Source organism: Chiloscyllium punctatum, chromosome 45 (assembly GCF_047496795.1).
Source record: "Chiloscyllium punctatum isolate Juve2018m chromosome 45, sChiPun1.3, whole genome shotgun sequence".
NCBI lineage: Eukaryota > Metazoa > Chordata > Chondrichthyes > Orectolobiformes > Hemiscylliidae > Chiloscyllium > Chiloscyllium punctatum.
The window spans coordinates 50,631,806-50,650,788 of NC_092783.1; the positions used below are offsets into that span (position 1 = coordinate 50,631,806).

The 18,983-nt window shown below is 42.8% G+C and overlaps 1 protein-coding gene across 5 annotated transcripts in view; it reads right to left on the reverse strand.

The window, feature by feature from the left end:
* The window catches only part of LOC140467397 (prickle-like protein 1), a 144,002-nt gene extending 141,024 nt beyond the window's left edge, over positions 1-2,978 (reverse strand). For all 5 annotated transcript variants that reach the window (XM_072563729.1, XM_072563728.1, XM_072563725.1 and 2 more), the window contains exon 1: positions 2,624-2,978. The gene's annotated coding sequence lies outside the window, so the exon portion shown is untranslated. The remainder of the gene's footprint in view (positions 1-2,623) is intronic.
* Positions 2,979-18,983: the final 16,005 nt, after the last annotated feature.

Consider the following 18,983-nt stretch of genomic DNA (forward strand, 5'->3'; position numbering starts at 1 on the left):
GGTATGGCACACTGGAAGATGCTATGCACCCATGCACACACATCTTAGGGCGAACATTAACCATATGCAGGATATTCTGCATTGCTAGGCGCTTATGGCACATAAAGGGGAGATTGTGCACTGGCTCATGATGTTTTATCATGTTGGGAATACAGAATCGCCATCACAAACTGTCTTAAAACGTAGCTCTAAGCTTGAGCATTCACAACCTATATTTAAATGAGGAGAAGTACAAAAACAGAATGTTAAGTTGCGTGCGACTTAGAAAGAAAATGAATTGCTTGTGAAAGGGTTTCCCTGATGGTTCAGCTGGTTACGGCAATGTGTCTGAAAGTTCCAGCTTCACGTATGTGTTGTGTTGGCTGATCTCAGGGGGGGCTTGAATTGGCCTCAGCACGTTTTGTGTTATGGAAGGGAAATGCATTGTGATTGCAGTTTCCAATCATTATTCAGTGGATGCCCCCCACCCTCTCACTGCAGTGTGTTGAGTACTTTTGTCAGGAGCACTCAACTTGGACTGCCAAGTCTTGTCAACACCTCTGTAGGATGAACTGGGGCTAAGGTGGGAGGCTGTTCTCCAGCAGGAGCCAGCGGGGGAGGAGCAGAGAAAACTGACAGAATGAGAAAGATAAGAAACCCCAATTGAAAATTTCTGAAGCTCTGAGGATGTCACATAGAAAGCACAAACAGTGAAGAGTGTTTGCAATAATCTTTGTTAGCCAGAGTTTGGAGAGACAACAGCCCACTGCAAGAAATAAATGCCCTTCCTTCTATCAGCCGAGAAGCTTACACCTGCTTTATACTGTGGTACCTGCTGTGAGTAACCACAAGGTCGTGAAGTCGAATATGTAAACCAAATGTGTAAGAACAATCAAAATTAAAACAAATTTCTGTACCTGTGACGTTTTATTTTCCAAAGATAATTTAAAATTGGAATTGTGCTGTTGTTATGGTGAGTGTGAGCTCTGGTGGTGTTGAGAAATCTTGGTGTACACTTTGCAATCCAGTGAGAGCATCAAACGGCCCCAGTTCAGTGCTAGTGCATGTTAACCACAGGCCGAGACTCTTATGGTTCTGGCCACTTAAGTGTTTGCAGATTAAGTACAGAACTTAAGTGAAGTTCTATGGAAGATTCATATTCAACTTAAAAGATTCACATTGTTTCTGTCTCCATGGATGCTGCCAGACCTCTTTGTCTTGCACTTACTGCTTTTACTTAAATGAAATGAACTCAGTTTGAACTGTAATATTCCCTCTTCACTATCCCATCAAACCATTTCCAAGGTCCATCCACTTTCGCCTATTCCTCATATAAAAATTTTAAAACAATCCATAAAGCAAAATGCGAGAAATATAACATATACTCATGTAGCAATGTGATAATAAAAGGTTTAATGCAATACTGGAAAAACACTGAACATCATTCCAGATGTTAAATATTTAAGAATATGAACAAGTGCTTTTGCGGATTATTTAAACTCTTTGAAATCCATGTCAAAAATATAGTTTTCAGCTCATCCCAGATATTAAGAAAAATATTTCAGTTCTGTCATATGTTACATGATTGCACTGAAATTTTCATAGGTTCAATTGTTCCAGTAATAGCTCAATATATCTACAGCATAGCCTTTGTGGCTGTATTGCAGGATAATCACCCATTAGCGCCATGACGAATTAACAGCCTTTTATATTAATAAAACACATAGCCTCTTGAATATTGTCATTACATTGTACAAAATCTCCCCACCAATAGATGAGTACAGAAATATGCAACTATTCTGCAGTTAATCTACCAGCAATATCCTGGGCTTATCTTCATACATTAAAAGTTATTAACTTTTTTTTTACTCCTCACATACACACATGCTCCTCTTTTTACTAGTACAATTCAATTTCCTTTCACATTTCAATTTAACCCTCTTTGGGTTGTGGCATATATTGGTTGAAAGTGAGGTGCAAGCAATTTATTTGTTCATTTCTCAGCCTTATTTTGTGCGAAGGCGAGGAGATTCATACCAAAATGAGGACGGGGGGAGTAACACAGTATCCAATTGCTCGCTTTGTTCCTGTTGAATAGTCCTTGGACTCAATGACTCAATTGCCTTGGTGCCAAACCTTAGATTAAGACCTTCCTGTATCTTCAGAAGTTAGCATAGGCACCTTAACCCAAGCATTTGTATCAGATTGGTAGCAATATCTGTTTAGAATCTGTATGTAATCTGTTTAGAAGCAACTTTTTCTTTTGTTAGTTTTTTTTCTGAATGCATCACACTTCCACTTAACCAAAAGCTGACAGCAGATCCAAGCTCACAATCTGTTTCTGGTAATTGTTATCATGAAACAGTTACAGAAATATCCCCAACTGGAACCATTTAACGAAAGGACCAGATCAAAGGAGTGAAATTGTGTTGATTATAAACGACGGAATCAGATCCAAATCAGACAAACCCAGGAACCCTGTTAGCATTTTAAAAACCTTTTTCAAATTAACTAAACTGAGCTGTAAACGAAATTACAAGCCCCATTAAAATTATTTTAAAACTAAGTTGTAAAGTCGTGAGAATGCGAATGGAACAACATTTTGAACAACAATTTCTGAGAAAAATGGAAATGACAGACTTACCCTCAAATGCAGAATTGTTTCAAGTTCTTTGACAGGTTAAGTGCTTCTTAATTTCTTTGCTGTTGTCACTTTCTTTGTTAATGTTTAGTTTCCCCAGCAAGCTTTTCCCTTTTTTCCGATGAGTGTGTATGTGCGCGTGTGTGTATGTGTCAAGTTGTCCAGTTTATGGAGCTTCTTTTTCTTCCTTTACTGTGCAGTGTGCAGCCCTTTTATTTCAGCTGGGCTGCATTTTCATTGCAGACTCATACTGGTGGGTGAACAGTTTATGCAGGCATAGGGTTTGAGGTTAAAACCAATTGATCGCAGTCTGTCTGCACAGGAAGGAGAGATATACATCCAGCTTGTGCTGCCTCTCCTGCAGAGTCGGCCAATACCAGCGGAGCGTATCAGTTGGGTGGAATGAACACACATTGAAAGAGGAGAGGCTGTTGCTCGAGGGGCTTTTAACTCCTCGAAGGCCACGTTATTATTTTGTATCTAACAGGCTATTTGGACTGGGCAAAGATGCAGTAATGTTATAGCATTAGGGCTAGGATGAGTTAGTGTGCTGGTCCAATTTTAGAGTGGCATAAAAATAAAATCTGTGTTTTAAATATAGAAGTTGTAGGGGTTTAATTAGCAAAATGGTTTCAAAAGGCATCAGGCACACCATTGCCTGGTGGGATGTGGGTTGTTACTAGTAATTTCTAATGTAAGATGTTTCTATTTAGGGCAAGGAAACAGTTGGAGGCTACTGACAGTGCGATTCACTCACCCTTGTCTTCATACAGCTCTTACTTTGCAGTTTATAGAAAGAAGCAAGAAAATGCTTGCATCCATGTGGTGTCTTTTACCATCTTATCCCAAAGTGCTTTACAAACAATAAAGTCCCTTTTGTATTCCAGTCACTATTGTAGCTAATTTGCACAGCTCAGCTCTTTCAAATAGCGGGACAATAATGACCAGATCGCCTTTTCCTTGCATGGCATTACCTGAGTGTGAAACCTTAATCAGAACATCAGGAATTATTTACCTTCTCATATTTACTCTGGTGCCCTGAGATCTTAGGAGAAAGTGAGTACTGCAGATGTTAGAAGTCAGAGTGGAGGGAGTGATGCTGGAAAAGCACAGCAGGTCTGGCAGCATCCAAGAAGCAGGAGAATCGATGTTTCGGGCATAAGCCGTTCATCAGAAATGATGAAGCTTCTTCCTGATGAAGGGCTTATGCCCAAAACATCAATTCTCCAGCACTTTGCATGCTGCCTGACCTGCTGTGCTTTTCCAGCACCACACTTCCATGCCCTGAGATCTTGTATCGCTGCCTCAGAGGCAGAATGGTTTTACTGTTCATTTGTGTGTGGGGATTCGTGTCTCCAACAGTGAAGCTCTCCCTCAGTACTGTAATGGAGTGTATGGTTGAAGGTCATGTCCAACTCACTGGGTGGGATTACTCTATGACAGTCTGACTCAGGGGAGAGTGCTACCATGGAGTAACAACACCTGGGTTGGCTATTTCCACATTGTCTATTCCTCCAACTGGCATCTCATTGCATGTGACGCTCCTCAAGCTGCCGGATGGAAACTACCATTGGTGGCAAATGCCAAGTGGAACCGAATGACAGAAGTCATCAGCACAGCTGGTGGGAAGGGGGAGTTGACCTATGTCAATAATCCACAACAGCTATTCCTTCATTGCTGTTAGGGTTTGAAATTGAGATTGTGGAAGAACTTTATATGGATCTGAAGCCCCCATGATAAAGTCAAAAACCACATGACACTGGGTTATAGTCCAACAGATTTATTTGAAACCGTATGCTTTCAGAGCACCTGCTCCTTCATTGGGCTGCAAAAGCTTGTGGTTTCAAATAAATCTGTTTGACTCTAACCTGGTGTCGTGTGTTTTTTTTGACTGTTGTCCACCCCAGTTCATCACCGGCACCTCCACATCATACCCTCCATAATAAACATGGCATCGCTGACTAACTGCATGTTGGGATTGGCTCGAGTGAAAACAACTGCAGTTGCTGGAATTTAAGGTAGACAAGCAGGAGGCTGGAAGAATACAGCAAGAAGAAGGGTTATACCTAAAGAGTTGACTCCTCCACCTCCTGATGCTGCCTGGCCTGCTGTGTTCCTCCAGCCTCCTGCTTGTCTGCGGTGGGATTGGCTAGCAGTTGGAAATTGCTGCATGGTGTAAAAGAACAACCTAACAAAGTTCAGCTAATTCTCTGCCCTCGCATAGGATAATCATTGAAGCTGCCAAGCTGTCAGGTGTTAAAGAAGGGTGAGGAATGGTAGTTATTTTCCGCACCTTCAGAATTCTTACTTGTTAGTTCAAAGTAGACATCTGCATGTCACTCAGATATTTATTGATTGTTCTAAATCTTGAGGAGGGGAGGCACCTGGAACCTGCATCATAAATGAATTATGGTGTCATTTTGCTTCTCAGAGCGAGCTGGAAAGAAAAGACAAGCATTAACCCCTTCGTTGGCGTGGACTTACCTTTATGTTTGGATGCAAATCAAAGAGGTTTCTTTTTTTGAATGACGACTTTTACTTTAAACAACAAAGGGGATGTGCTGCAGATCTCTTTATAAAAGCAGCTTTAAAATGTAGTGTCATTGCCCCTGCCTTGCCTCAATGGTGCAGCTTGGAGGAGTGGGAAGGGAAGATACCAGAATCTGGGAAGGGAGCCTTCATTAATCCTTCAAAAAATGAGAAGTTCAAAAAATGCATTCCAAATTAGCTTTTGTAGTCATGCAAGAAAAGTGGCAGTGGCTTCAAGGGCTGGATCAGAGGGGGGAGTTTATGGTCTCATGCAAGCCAGGGGCTGAATTTAATAATGCGTCTGACTCCCCACAATCCCACACCCCTCCGACCTCCTTGCGTTGGCTGTCTTACCTCACGTACCATTACATTTTTGGACTAGGAAATGGTTAAAGATAGGCTTTCACCACCAACTGGGGAGAGAAATCCCCATCTTCGTGAGCTGCCAGATAACAAAATGGCCAGCAGATCACAATGGTCCCTGCATTGCCACAGGATGCATAGGCCACTGCTGGAACTGCATCCAGTTCCCAACTGCAAGAAGGCATCTATGTTGAGGAGACGATGTTGTTGGTGAGGCCAGGTCAATAGACCTCACTGAGAAGTATGGACGGGACAAGAGACAGGGTGGAAAATGAAAACTGGGTGGGCGTGTGTGTGTATGAAAGACCTTGGATAAGGCCTCTGACGAGCCCAGGTTATTTTCGCCTCCCTTCCCACATTTCTTGCCAGTAGCTCATGGTGCGAAAGTCAATGGTTCAATTATTTGGTGTGGGCCTTTTCTATCCCTTCCAAATGTGACCTTAAACTACTCAAGTAATTATCATTCCAGATGACGTTTAAAAGCATCACCCCAACATTGCAGTGGCTAATTATAATGGACAAGGTAGGTATCAGGTATGACACCCATAGCAAGGTTGTATGGGCATGGGTCCTAGAGTAGGCCATTTGACCTTGGCTGTTCTGTTGAAGATAATTCCATATTCGACCTTCAGAGTGAGAAATAAAACTTTCCTCATCTTTGCCTTAAAAGGGTAGGGGAGAGGCTGTAGTCAAACCCAATCATGTCCTCACTTCACGTCTTAAAAAAACACAATGTTTGAGAAACTCAGCTGGTCTGGCATATTCTTCAGATAAAGAAGCAGAATTACCATTTCAAAGCCAGTTAGACTCTTTGAAGAAGATTCTTGTTTCCGATTTCCAGTGTCGAGAGTGTGGTGCTGGAAAAGCACAGCAGGTCAGGCAGCATCTGAGAAGCAGAGAATCGACGTTTCAGGCAAGAGCCCTTCATCAGGCATGAGACATGTGAGCCGAGGGGGTGCAGAAATAAATGAGAGGGGGGTGGGGCTGGGGGCAAGGTGGCTGAGAGTGCAATAGGTAAACGGAGTTCAGGGGTAATAGTGATAGGTCAGAGAGGAGGGTGGAGCGGATAGCTGGGAAGGAAGATGGACAGGTAGGACAGATCATGGGGGTGGTGCCAAGTTGGAAGGTTGGAACTGAGATAAGGTGGGGGGAGGGGAAGTGATGAAACTGGTGAAGTTTACATTGATTCTATGGGGTTGGAGGGTTTCTTCCATTTCTTCCTCTCCCGGCATCCGCACGAGTACCCCTCCACTGACACCCTCATTTGACTGGCTGAACTGGTCCTCAACCTCAATATTGAATCCTCCCACTTCCTCCAGACCAAAGGGGTAGCCATGGGTACCTGAATGGGCCCCAGCTAAGCCTGCCTCATTGTCGGCTATGTGGAACAGTCTATTTTCTGCAGTTACACCGACACCATTCCCCACCTTTCCTTCGCTACATTGGTGACTGTATCGGCGCCACCTCGTGCTCCCGCGAGGAGGTTGAACAGTTCATCAACTTCACCAATGCATTCCACCCCAACATTAAGTTAATCTGGACCATCTTGGACACCTCCCTCCCGTTTCCGGACCTCTCCATCTCCATCAACGGTGGCAGACTCAACACAGACATGTTTTACAAACCCCCTGACTCCCACGGTTACCTGGACTACACCTCCTCCCACCCTGCCTCCTGTAAAAATGCTATCCCTTGTGCCCAATTCCTCCGCCTCCGCTGCATCTGCTCCCAGGAGGACCAGTTCCACCACAGAACACACCAAATGGCCTCTTTCTTCAAAGACTGCAATTGCCCCTCCCACGTGGTCTCTGATGCCCTCCAGTGCATCTCATCCACTTCCCTCACCTCCGCCCTCAAATCCCACTGTCCAACTGCAACAAGGACAGAACCCCCTGGTCCTCACTTTCCTCCCCACCAACCGATGCATATATACCGCATCATCCTCCACCATTTCTGCCACCTACAAACAGACTCGACCACCTATTTCCCTCTCCACCCCCATCTGTAAAGACCATTCTCTCCACGACTCCCTTGTCAGGTCCACACACCCCAACAACCCACCCTCCCCTCCCAGCACCTTCCCCTGCCGCCACAGGAATTGCAAAACCTATGCCCACACCTCCCACCTCACCTCCACCCAAGGTCCCAAAAGAGTCTCCATATCCATCAGACTTTTACCGACACTTCCACACGTGTCATTTACTGTATCCATTGCTCCCAATGCAGTCTCCTTTACATTGGGGAGACAGGACACCTACTCGCAGAGCGCTTCAGAGAACATCTCTGGGACACCCACAACAATCAACCCCACAGCCCTGGTGGCCGAACACTTCAACTCCCCCTCCCACTCTGCCGAGGACATGCAGGTCCTGAGCTTCCTCCATCGCCTCATCCTAACCACCTGACGCCTGGAGGAAGAAATCCTCATCTTCAGCCTTGGGACTCTCCAGCATCAATGTGGATTTCACCAGTTTCCTCATTTCCCCTTTGCCCACCTTATCCCAGTTCCAACTTTCCAACTCAGCACCGCCCTTATGACCTGTCCTATCTGTCCAACTTCCTTCCCATCTACCTGCTCCACTCTCCTCTCTGACCTATCACCATTACCCCTACCTCTGTCTACCTATTGCACTCTCAGCCACCTTCCACCCAGCCCCACCCCCTTCTCATTTGCCTCGCCAGCCCCTCAGCTCACAAGCCTCATTCCCGATGAAGGGCTCTTGCCTGAAACATCAATTCTCTGCTCCTCGGATGCTGCCTGACCTGCTGTGCTTTTCCAGCAACCCACTCTCCACTCTTCTCCAGCATCTGCAGTCCTCACTTGCTCCTTTCAGATTTCCATCGTCTATGGAGTCTTGCTCTTAAGCACTTGATGTCCACATGGATCTGCTAAACATTGATTAGAAGTGTGAATCCTGTAGGCTTTTCTCTTCCCTTCAACTAACTGAAGCTGATTGCAACTTCCTGACGAAGGACTCTTGCCCGAAACGTCGATTCTCCTGCTCCTCGGATGCTGCCTGACCTGCTGTGCCTTTCCAGCACCCCACTCTCGACATCGCTAATCCTGCCTTGTTCAAGATCAGATAATTCAGTACAAGAGAGGATTTCATCTGGGCTCTTTATAGGCTGTACTCATGGAGTGGCTCTTTGGAGTTCTATTCAGCCACGGTATAAAGTATGCCCAATATCCACCTTGAGTTTCATGTTTATTGGCCTCATCAATTCTTGTCCTTGAATATAATCCAACTGTCTGGTAAACTGCATCTTGATGGTCAAAGATAACGCAGGTTCGTGAATTGAGACTACCCTCTCAGGATGTTGAATGGAGGGTAAGTACCAGAAAGGAGGAAGAGCAATAGAACTATTCAACCCCTCAAGGCAGTGTTCAGTGAGAATGATGTTTGGGCAGAAAATAGGGGAGTCCCACACTCGTAAATTCAGAATATAGCTGAGTACACATACTTCTGGAACTCAAAAAGGGACCCTCGCCCTGATTCAATTCTAGATTAATGGGCCTTCACTCTCCTTCTGTGGATGGTGGAATCATCTTCACATCATCCATTGAGCTTGCTTCAATAACACAGGTGCTAGATGTCAGTGAAGTATGACAGCTGGGAATTTCTGCTGACACAGCTGCCCCCCATGTCCCAGTGCGTACAGGGTAGCATTGATTGGTTTTATATCTCACTGTACCCAGTGAAACCGCTTTGCACCACTTTATCATTGATGTATAAATACAGGCTTAATCCTTTAAGGAGGCTAAAATCCCACAGGATTTAGCATTCATCCTCATTTAAAATGGTGCTATTGAATCCAATAGCATTTGAACAGGATTCTTTGGAGGATGTTTTGCTAAAGGATGATAAAGAGATTACGTTTGTTCAAAGGTAATACAGTCTACAGATAGAATGGAGCATTAAATCATTAATAGGGCAAGCATGAGGCTTCTTGCTATCTGTGTGCACACAAGATATGCAGGCAGAGGCAGTGCTGACACACACTTTAGCACTGAGAAAGATGGTTTGGTCTCATTAGCCTAAGGGTAGAAAGTAGCATTTGCCTGGATCCCCTCATAAATTTTCCACATTTCGAGTAGTTAAGCACTCCCTCTCTCCAAGCATTCTGCCAAAAATCTGGGCCCCAGTGTCAGTGTATTCCTTCCAGTCATAAAAGCAGAAGTATTGGCTTTAATTAAATCTCTTCACCTGCATTTTTTGTTTGGAGAATAAATATTCAAACATCTGATGGAAAGTGTAATGTTTGATCCATGTGATTATGAAGCTGGAGAATATCTTATGTGGTTACGACTGAACTGATACAGCTTTAAATTTATAATGTCATTAAGTCTAATTTTTTTCCTTGTAAATTATCAGTGCCTTACCAAACATAAAATAAGTCTGTACACACTTCAAAAGTACCAGACTACTGCTTTTTATGGTTGTCTGTCTATTTTTTAAATGGATGTTTGTGAACATCGAGAGATGAGATGGTTGTACTACAATTGGAGCTCTTTCTCTTCCCCACTTTTGGATAGATTGAGTAGAAAGTACTCTCTCATCTCTTCTAACAGTATGGCAGGAATTCCACTAGCTGCAGTACTTGATCTAAGACCTTAGCTTTTCACCTAACTTTGCTTTATTCCAGAACTGTATTTGTTGTGAAGTTGGCCCATATAGTGAGTTCAGCCTATCCCACCAATCAATTTGATCACGGCTCATTTGTGTCTTTACTGCATCTACCCATTTTAGTCAGTAACTTTAACTCACTTGCCTAACAAAAGAAAAGCAAAATCATCCTTATTTTCCCAATACTTTGTGTGAAGAATCACAGAATCATAAAAGCTTATAGCCCAGAAGGAGACTACTCTGCCCTTCATATCCATGCTCACTCTTTGAAAGGTTTGTCCCACACCCCCTTCACTTTCCCATAGCCCCATATTTGTTTTCCAATTTGTTTTCCATATTTGTATCGTCTGTCATTTTTGTGAGTGAGACTGGAAACGTCGGAACATTCATTGTAACTGTTAATAACTCCACTGTTCATGGATATTGGATGAACCTCGATTATGATACCTTCAATATCCACAATCCCACATGCAGGTTGGAAGTCTGTCAAAACTCACCGTCGGAAGAACACATGGAGAAGAACATTTCCTTACAATGCTGTAGAGCTGACAGTACCTTTGACGTTCTACCTCAGTAAAACTCGCGGCATTGACAAAAGGAGAGGGGGAAACTAGGAGACAAAGCAAATTGTGGCACACCTTAGTGATGATAGTCACTGACATCTGTGACATTATTTTTAGTTTCCCAATTTCTATCAATCTTTCTGGGAGGAGACACAATAAAAATTATTTTACAGCAACTGAGAGGACAAGACCCCGACTGTGCACAGATTCACGATGCTTACAAACCCCACTAGCCACAGGCATTTGCCTCAGTTTATCTTAAATTCGGTACAGATGGGGCAGGAGTATGACTTTGTTGGTCTAGTGCCTGAGGATTCACAGATCAATCTGAGAGCCAGCTGTCCTAACGTTACGCAGTACAGTCAACCTAGCAGCAAATATTTCACTGTAAGGACAGAATGCCTGCTCTTAAGAATCATCTTGATAAGAATTTCAGGGGGAATGAAGTGTAAGATTCCCTGTGGTTGCTCCTTTGCAAATGCTGGGCACGGGTATCAGCTCAGTGAGTGACAGCGTTAGATATCGCTTCATAAACTGGAATCAGAGAAAGGTCACTTTAAACAAACAAAATGGACTGTTGACTGACAGCCCCCTGCAACCAGAGGATACTCAGTTCTTTGGAGAGAGAGACTTTACCAGTCACCTGACGTACAGGGTCAACGGTTGCAAAAACAGAGACAATTCCCCTGTTAGAAATATGCAGCAACTCGAGTCCTTGAAATCTAACTGGAAGCCATTGTAACTTGATTTAGGTAGTGCTAGAAACCCTTTTGCTATTCTGTAATTCATATTTTCCCGCTCCGATATATTAGTATTAAATACATGTCACCATTCAATGTTGTTTCAGTCAAAAATCCAATACAAATTAATTTTCGAGATACACCATAAATTATTTCCATCTGGTCCTCCTTTAAAATTCATAACCTTTTCAGTTTAACTGAATGACCTGACCTGAGTGAAAGGCGGTATTGTAGCCTTTAACAGCATTAGTATAAAATAGTGCCAAGAGGTTGACGCATTTACAAAAGGAGGCAGCCACTAACCTGTTTATTGCAGAATTGATTTCTCTGCATTTTGCCATATGTTTGCACCAAATGCAACTTATGCCATGATGCCTGTCGCCCTTTACCAGGTTAGAAAACGTGAATGGGGAACCACCAGATGGGTAACCAGGATGAGTTTATCAATTTCCTTACTGCTTAAACTTCTCAGCCCTGGCACAGATTCGATCCAATAAAACATTTCTGCTTTGAACTGGTAACTTCCCACCATTTGCAGAGGTCAAACAATACCAACGTACTGATGAGTAAAATATTGGTTAGGTTAATTTGCTAACTTTGAAGATGTGGCTGTAACCTGGGTGTTACTCGGCACGAATATTGGCAGATGGCCACATAATGCCAATGTCCACTACCTCAGCAGAGCATGATCCATACAAGTGAGCAATTTTATTAACAGAGTAAACGGCATAGTTACACAGTGTGCTTTCAACTTTTCTACTACACAACTGGAAGCAATTCACAGCAGAGAATATAACCCTCATCACTTGATGTTCAATGGCTTTACTGTCGCTGAATCCCCCATTATCAACATTCCGGGGTTTACCATTGACCATACACTAGACAGGACCAACCAACAAGAGACTACAAGAGTTGGTCACAGGCTGGGTATTCTGTGGCAAATAACTCACCTCCTGTCTCTCAATTCCTGTCCACAATCTATAAGGCACAAATCAGAATTCCACTGACTTTCCTAGATGTGTGTAATTCCTATAATACTTAAGGAGCTCAAAATTATCCAGCTCAATGCATCCCATTTGGTTGGAACCCCATCAATCACATTCATTCCCTTCACCACAAATGCAGTGACAGCAGAATCTACAAGATGCACTGAACTGTCAACCAAAGTTACAACATTTAAAAGACTTTGGATAAGTGCATGACTAGGAAAGGTTTGGAGGGATATGGACCAAATGCAGGCAAGTGGGACTACTTTAGAATATGATCAGCATGGACTGGTTGGAATGAAGGGTCTGTTTCATGCTGTATGACTGTATGATTCTAACTCACCAAGGTCCTTTGAAAGCACCTTCCAAACACATGACCTCCGCCACCTGGAAGGACAAGTGCAGCAGATTCATAGGAACACTGCAAGTTCCTCTCTGAGCCCCTCTCCATCCTGACTTGGAACTATACTGCTGTTCCTTCACTGTCACCAGGTTAAAATCCTGGAACTCCCTTTCTCACTGTACCTTGGAAACCTCTGTAACCCAAAGACTGCAGTGACTCACGAAGGCAGCTTACCATCTTCTCAGGGGATGATAATTACTGACCTAGTCAGTGATGTATACATTTCATGAATGAATTAGAAGATATATTTTTTTCAAAAGGGCTGAATTGTAAGGAAGGAAAACACATTCCCACGTTATGTTAATCAGGATACTTCCATGGCAGCTTAAGGTTCCCGATCTCAATGTAAATTGCATCCAGCTTGCTGCAATAGTGATACTGAGCATCACATCAGCATGAAATTTTCAGTTTCTGAGTCAGTCCTTGGTCTGAAGGTGCTGTTTGGGGTTCTACTGATGGGTATGCTGACGACACCGATCTCTGATGCACTGATCTCATGAAGCAAGCTGTAACACAGACTTTGCCTCTTCTTAATGCCAATTTTAGTGAGCTCCAGCAACTTTACTTTTTAGTTGCATGTGGTTGCTTGAGGCCAGTGTGTTGGAACTCAAAGCTATCACATACGGAAGCATTTTGAGCGAGTCGAAGAGCTAAATAGTGCAGCACTATGGAAAACCTGGGCAGTGAACATTTAAAGCAGGGAAAGATTTTACATTTATATGGTACCCTTCACTGTCTCAGGATGACTCAAAGCGCTCTACAGTAAATTAAGTATTTTCTCAAATGTAGTCATCAACATATCACCAAGGATCGGTACTGGGAACCTTATTGTTTGTTATATTCATAAATGATATTGATGAAAATGTGGGAGGAATGCTCAGCAATTTCACAGATGACACCAAGATTGGTCAAGTAGTTAACAGCGAAAACAATTGTAGGTTACAGGGAGATAAAAATGGGTTGGTCAGGTGGGCAGACGCTATTTAACCCTGACTAGTGTGAAATGATGCACTTTAAAAGAAGAAACAAGATGAGGGAGGACTTAATGAGTCGAGAGAGTGGTGCTGGAAAAGCACAGCAGGTCAGGCAGCATCCGAGGAGCAGGAAAATCAACGTTTCAGACACCGGCCCTTCGTCAGGTATCCCGAAACGTCGATTTTCCTGCCCCTCGGATGCTGCCTTATCTGCTGTGCTTTTCCAGCACCACACTCTCGACTCTGATCTCTAGCACCTGCAGTCCTCACTTTCTCATAGTACTTAATGAATGGCAGTCATAATTTGGAGATGATGGTGTTGGACTGGGTTGTACAAAGTTAGAATCACACAACACCAGTTTATAGTCCAAAAGGTTTAATTGGAACCACTAGCTTTCGGAGCACCGCTCCTTCAATCACCTGATGAAGAAGCGTTGCTCCAAAAGCTAGTGCTTCCAATTAAACCTGTTGGACTATAACCTGGTGATGTGTGATTTTTAACAATGAATGGCAGGACACTGAGTAGCTCAGAGGAACAAAGGAATCTTGGAGTGATTATCGACAGATTCCTGAAGTCGGCAGAGCATGTGAATAGGATGGTTAAGGAAGCATATGGGACGCTTGCTTTCATCTGTCGTGGCGTAAAATATAAGAGAAGGAAGTAATGTTGGAGTTGTATAGAATGTCAGTTAGGCGACAGCTGGAGTACTTTGTGCCCTTCTAGTCACTCTAATACAAGAAGGATATGACAGCACTCGGCTGCTCACCAGGATGTTGGAATGGAGAAATTGAGCGATAAGGAGAGGCTAGATAGGCTTGGATTGCTTTTTCTAGAGCAGAGAAGATTGAGGGGGGACATTTTTGAGGTGTATAAGATTAAGAGAAGAATGAACAGGGTCAGTAGAGAGCAGCTGTTCCCCTTGGTAGAGGGTCAATCATGAGGGGGCATAGTTTTAGGGTAATGAACAGGAGATTCAGAAGGGATTTGGGAAAAACACTTTCACTCAGCAGCTGGTGAGAATCCGAAATGCATTGCTTGTGAAGATAGTGGAGGTTGGGAACCTTACAACTTTTAAAAGATATTTGGACGAATACTTCAAATGAAATGAATATTCAAGGATATAGGACAAATACAGGGAATTGGGATTAGCATGCCTTTAATCAGAGTTATATCAGTGCAGACTCAATCAGTTTTCTGCACTGTATGAATATATGAATTTGTGTAAAGTAGGAAATATGACAGCTGATTTGTCCACAGGCAACTCCTCCACACATCAACTTGATGATAATCTGGGGTTTAATTGAGTGTTGGTGGGTGAGAAATATTATCCAGGATCCTGGGGAAAACTCTTCTGCTCTTCTTCTGATATAGCCACACCCTCTCAGTATTATGTGGCTCTTAGTGGTATGAAAATAAGAGCATTGTACATAAATATCGCTCTCCTGATACATGCTAAGTAATCATGCTACTAACTGCACGGTGGCTCACGCTGCCTCGCAGCACCAGGGTCCCAGGTTTGATCCCAGCCTCAGGTGACGGTCTATGTGGAGTTTGCACATTCTCCCAGTGTCTGCGTGGGTTTCTTTCAGGTGCTCCGGTTTCCTTGTGCAAGTCAGGTGAATTGGCCATGCTAAATTGCCCAAAGTGTTTTTTGCATTAGTCAGAGGCAAATGGGTCTGGGTGGGTTACTCTTTGGAGGGTCATTGTGGACTGCTTGGACCAAAGAATCTGTTTCCACACTGTAGGAAATCTAATCTAACCTCCAGAAAATTTATTAGTTTGACTATTGAGCCAAAACATGGTACCATTACATCTGAATTCATTTAGATTTTTATTATCATCCTTGTTATAAAGTTAAACATTTTTGAAATGGTAGAAATGGTTAATAACACACTTCCCGAAGACTGGAATGCATGAGTTAGGCTGACACTGCAGTGCAGAACTGTGGAACGCTGTATTGTTGGAGGAGTCACCTTTCAGAGGGAAAGATTAGGTAAAACATATTCTTCTTGTGGAAGATGAGGGTCACTGGCAAGGCTAGCATTTGTTATTCAACTCTAAATACCCTTGAGAATGTGATGGTGATCCATCTTCTTGAACCAGAGCAGTCCATTACACAGCACTATTCAGCGTTCCCTCAGGTGTCCTGGACAGTATTTATTCCTCAATCAATATTGAAGAAAGAGGAAGAATTTTCAGGTGTCTAGTTTCTTTCACAATGGCAAGATGTCCCAAGGTGCTTTACAGCCAGCTAAATGCTGTTTGATATGCAGCTACCCTTGTAATATAGCAGCATTGCAACCAATTTACACACGGCAAGCTCCCATAAACAGTAATGTGTTAATGGCAAGATAATCTCTTTTTATGATGATGATTGATGTTCTGACTCACACATAAGCCAACAATCAAATCTGTCACAGCTGATGTTAGAGATGGATGATCTAGAGATTATGATGTTGATGTTCGTGGGTCTTTGATGATTACAAATTGACAGCTGTATTTCCTATATTACAAGCAGTGACAACAATCCAAGAATATTTCATTGAGATCATTAAAGGTGATCAGTAAATACAAATTCTTTCTTATCTGTTCTGTAAATAATGTTGTCCCCATCACAGTTCTCATTCTAGGTAAAAACATTAATTTACCCGAATTATGTATTTTAGTTTTACACCAGAATTATTGTGTGCTTGTATCAAATGTTGTTTTTTTTAATCCATTGGCTGGAACAGAAATTAGGTTTTTAACAAGACAGATTTTTCTGAAAGAGACTATGTAATTTCTGCCTACATCAAGATGGCTGATACAAATATTTCCCACATTCTAGCCCTAAAGAGGGGAGGCATATTCTGCAACATTGATCAAAACCAGTGATGTTTCTGGGGAAATCAGAAACCTTCCATTCTGCTCAATAAACAAGGCATCCATAGAAATTACCTTCAAAAATCAATAGTTGAAAATGAGCCATTCATTTGTTGGTTTCTTGGATGAAAAGACCTTGATGTTTAAGTTGGTTGTGTTTGCTACCAAAGCAAATGCAGAGATGTTCTCACTGTACGTGTGACCTCACTGCCAGTGACACCTAAGGTCAAGTAGTGATTGGTTCCCAGGGTCAACTACTCTGCTGACATTCACTGTCCAAACACACAGGAGTATGGTCAGTTCTGGATCACCACTCTCCAATGAACATCCCCAAAGAAATTCAGAAAACAATGAGAAATAAGAGCCACAACATTCAATTGGAAATTTTACAATGGCATCTTATAAGAGACCAATTGTTCACCTTGAGAACTCCATTGCTAAAGACACCAATCCGCTCATATTCTCCGTTCTGTAACAAGTTTAGATAACTCATGCAATTATAAATGTTTAAGTATAAACAGATTAATCAAGCAACACAATACCAGAGCTTCAAACAATAACTAATCAATAAAATATTAACCAGGGCCACAAGGGATATGGTAAGCGCAGTGGGTGCCAGGTACTTAGTGCACAGTAGTGACATCAGGGCCACAGTCTGCCTGTTCCAGTGTGATGGCCAGGTTCACAGTGTTGGAATATATAGAGTCATAGAGTCAGAGATGTACAGCATGGAAACAGACCCTTTGGTCCAACCCGTCCATGCCAACACGATATCCCAACCCAATCTAGTCCCACCTGCCAGCACCCAGCCCATATCCCTCCAAACCCTTCCTATTCATATACCCATCCAAATGCCCCTTAAATGTTGCAATTGTACCAGCCTCCACCACATCCTCTGGCAGCTCATTCCATACACGTACCACCCTCTGCATGAAAAAGTTGCCCCTTAGGTTTCTTTTATATTTTTCTCCATTCACCCTAAACCTATGCCCTCTAGTTCTGGACTCCCCGGTCCCAGGGAAAAGACTTTTGTCTATTTATCCTATTCATGCCCCTCATAATTTTGTAAACCTCTATAAGGTCACCCCTCAGCCTCCGACGCTCCAGGGAAAACAGCCCCAGCCTATTCAGCCTCTCCTATGGTCAATCTTAAATTGCAGGCTTTAATAAAGAAATCACATGACCAACACAAGTCTTTTTTGTGTTATTTAAGTTCATGGTTTTTTCAGCAGGTCAGTTTAGTAACTGAAAATAAATTGGTCCCTTTCTCAGCCGTTCTTTCTCCATTAACCTTGCAAGTTAACACCCTGTCTGGACAATGTTACTATAATATATAGGAGTCATATTTTAAAGAAACAAAAACAGAAGTTGCTGAAAAAGCTCAGCAGGTCTGGCAGCATCTGTAAAGAGAAATCAGTCAACGCTTCGGGTCCGATGACCCTTCCTCAGATTTTCAAGAAGCAGCGCAAGTCCACTGACACATACCCAGGGAAACTTGTGAGACATCCTTAAATCAGAAGAATCAAGACCACTAAATTCGACTTTCAGATCTTTGTTTCATTCATGAATTGTATAGTAACTGGTCAATTTATCCTCCACTTCTGTGTCTGTTTTTAATTCATTCACACATGTGGGCATCGCTTGCCCAACGGGCAGTTAAGAGTCAACCACATTGCTTTGGGTCTGGCATCACACATAGGCAGTTTCCTTCCCTAAAGGATATTAGTGAACCATGTGGGGTTTTCTGACAATCAACAATGGATTTGCAATCATGAGACTCTTAATTCCCATTTTTTTTTGTTGAATTCAAATTCCACCATCGGCTGTGTTGGGATTCGAACCCTGGTCCCCAGAATGTTACTTGGGTCTCTGGATGAATAGGCTGACGATAATACCACTCAGCCATCACCTCCCCAAATGTAAAAATTGGAACATATTTAATTACATATAACTAAATTAACCTCTTTCTTTGTTAGACTCAAGAAAACCTGTCTGATTAGTTCGCTTGTGATCAAAACATATAAGCAGGGAACTAATACGAAGTTGGAAAGGATATCCTTATCCAAAACTAAGTTGCAGTCAAACACAAGAGAAGGAAAAGGAGGAAATCCTTCAACCTCTTCTTACCTCATTGTAACTTTAGAGCCCATGTTGAGGGGAGTACATGAGGGCCCAATAATTATAGCTGAGGGTTCTGGGGCCCTCTGTCTTTGGATCAGAATCACTATGTGTGTCTTTCAGGAGTGGGGACACTGTGCTCAGCTGGGGAACTGGAACAGAGATTTGGGTCAGGAACAGCAACAGGCCTCTGTCTTCT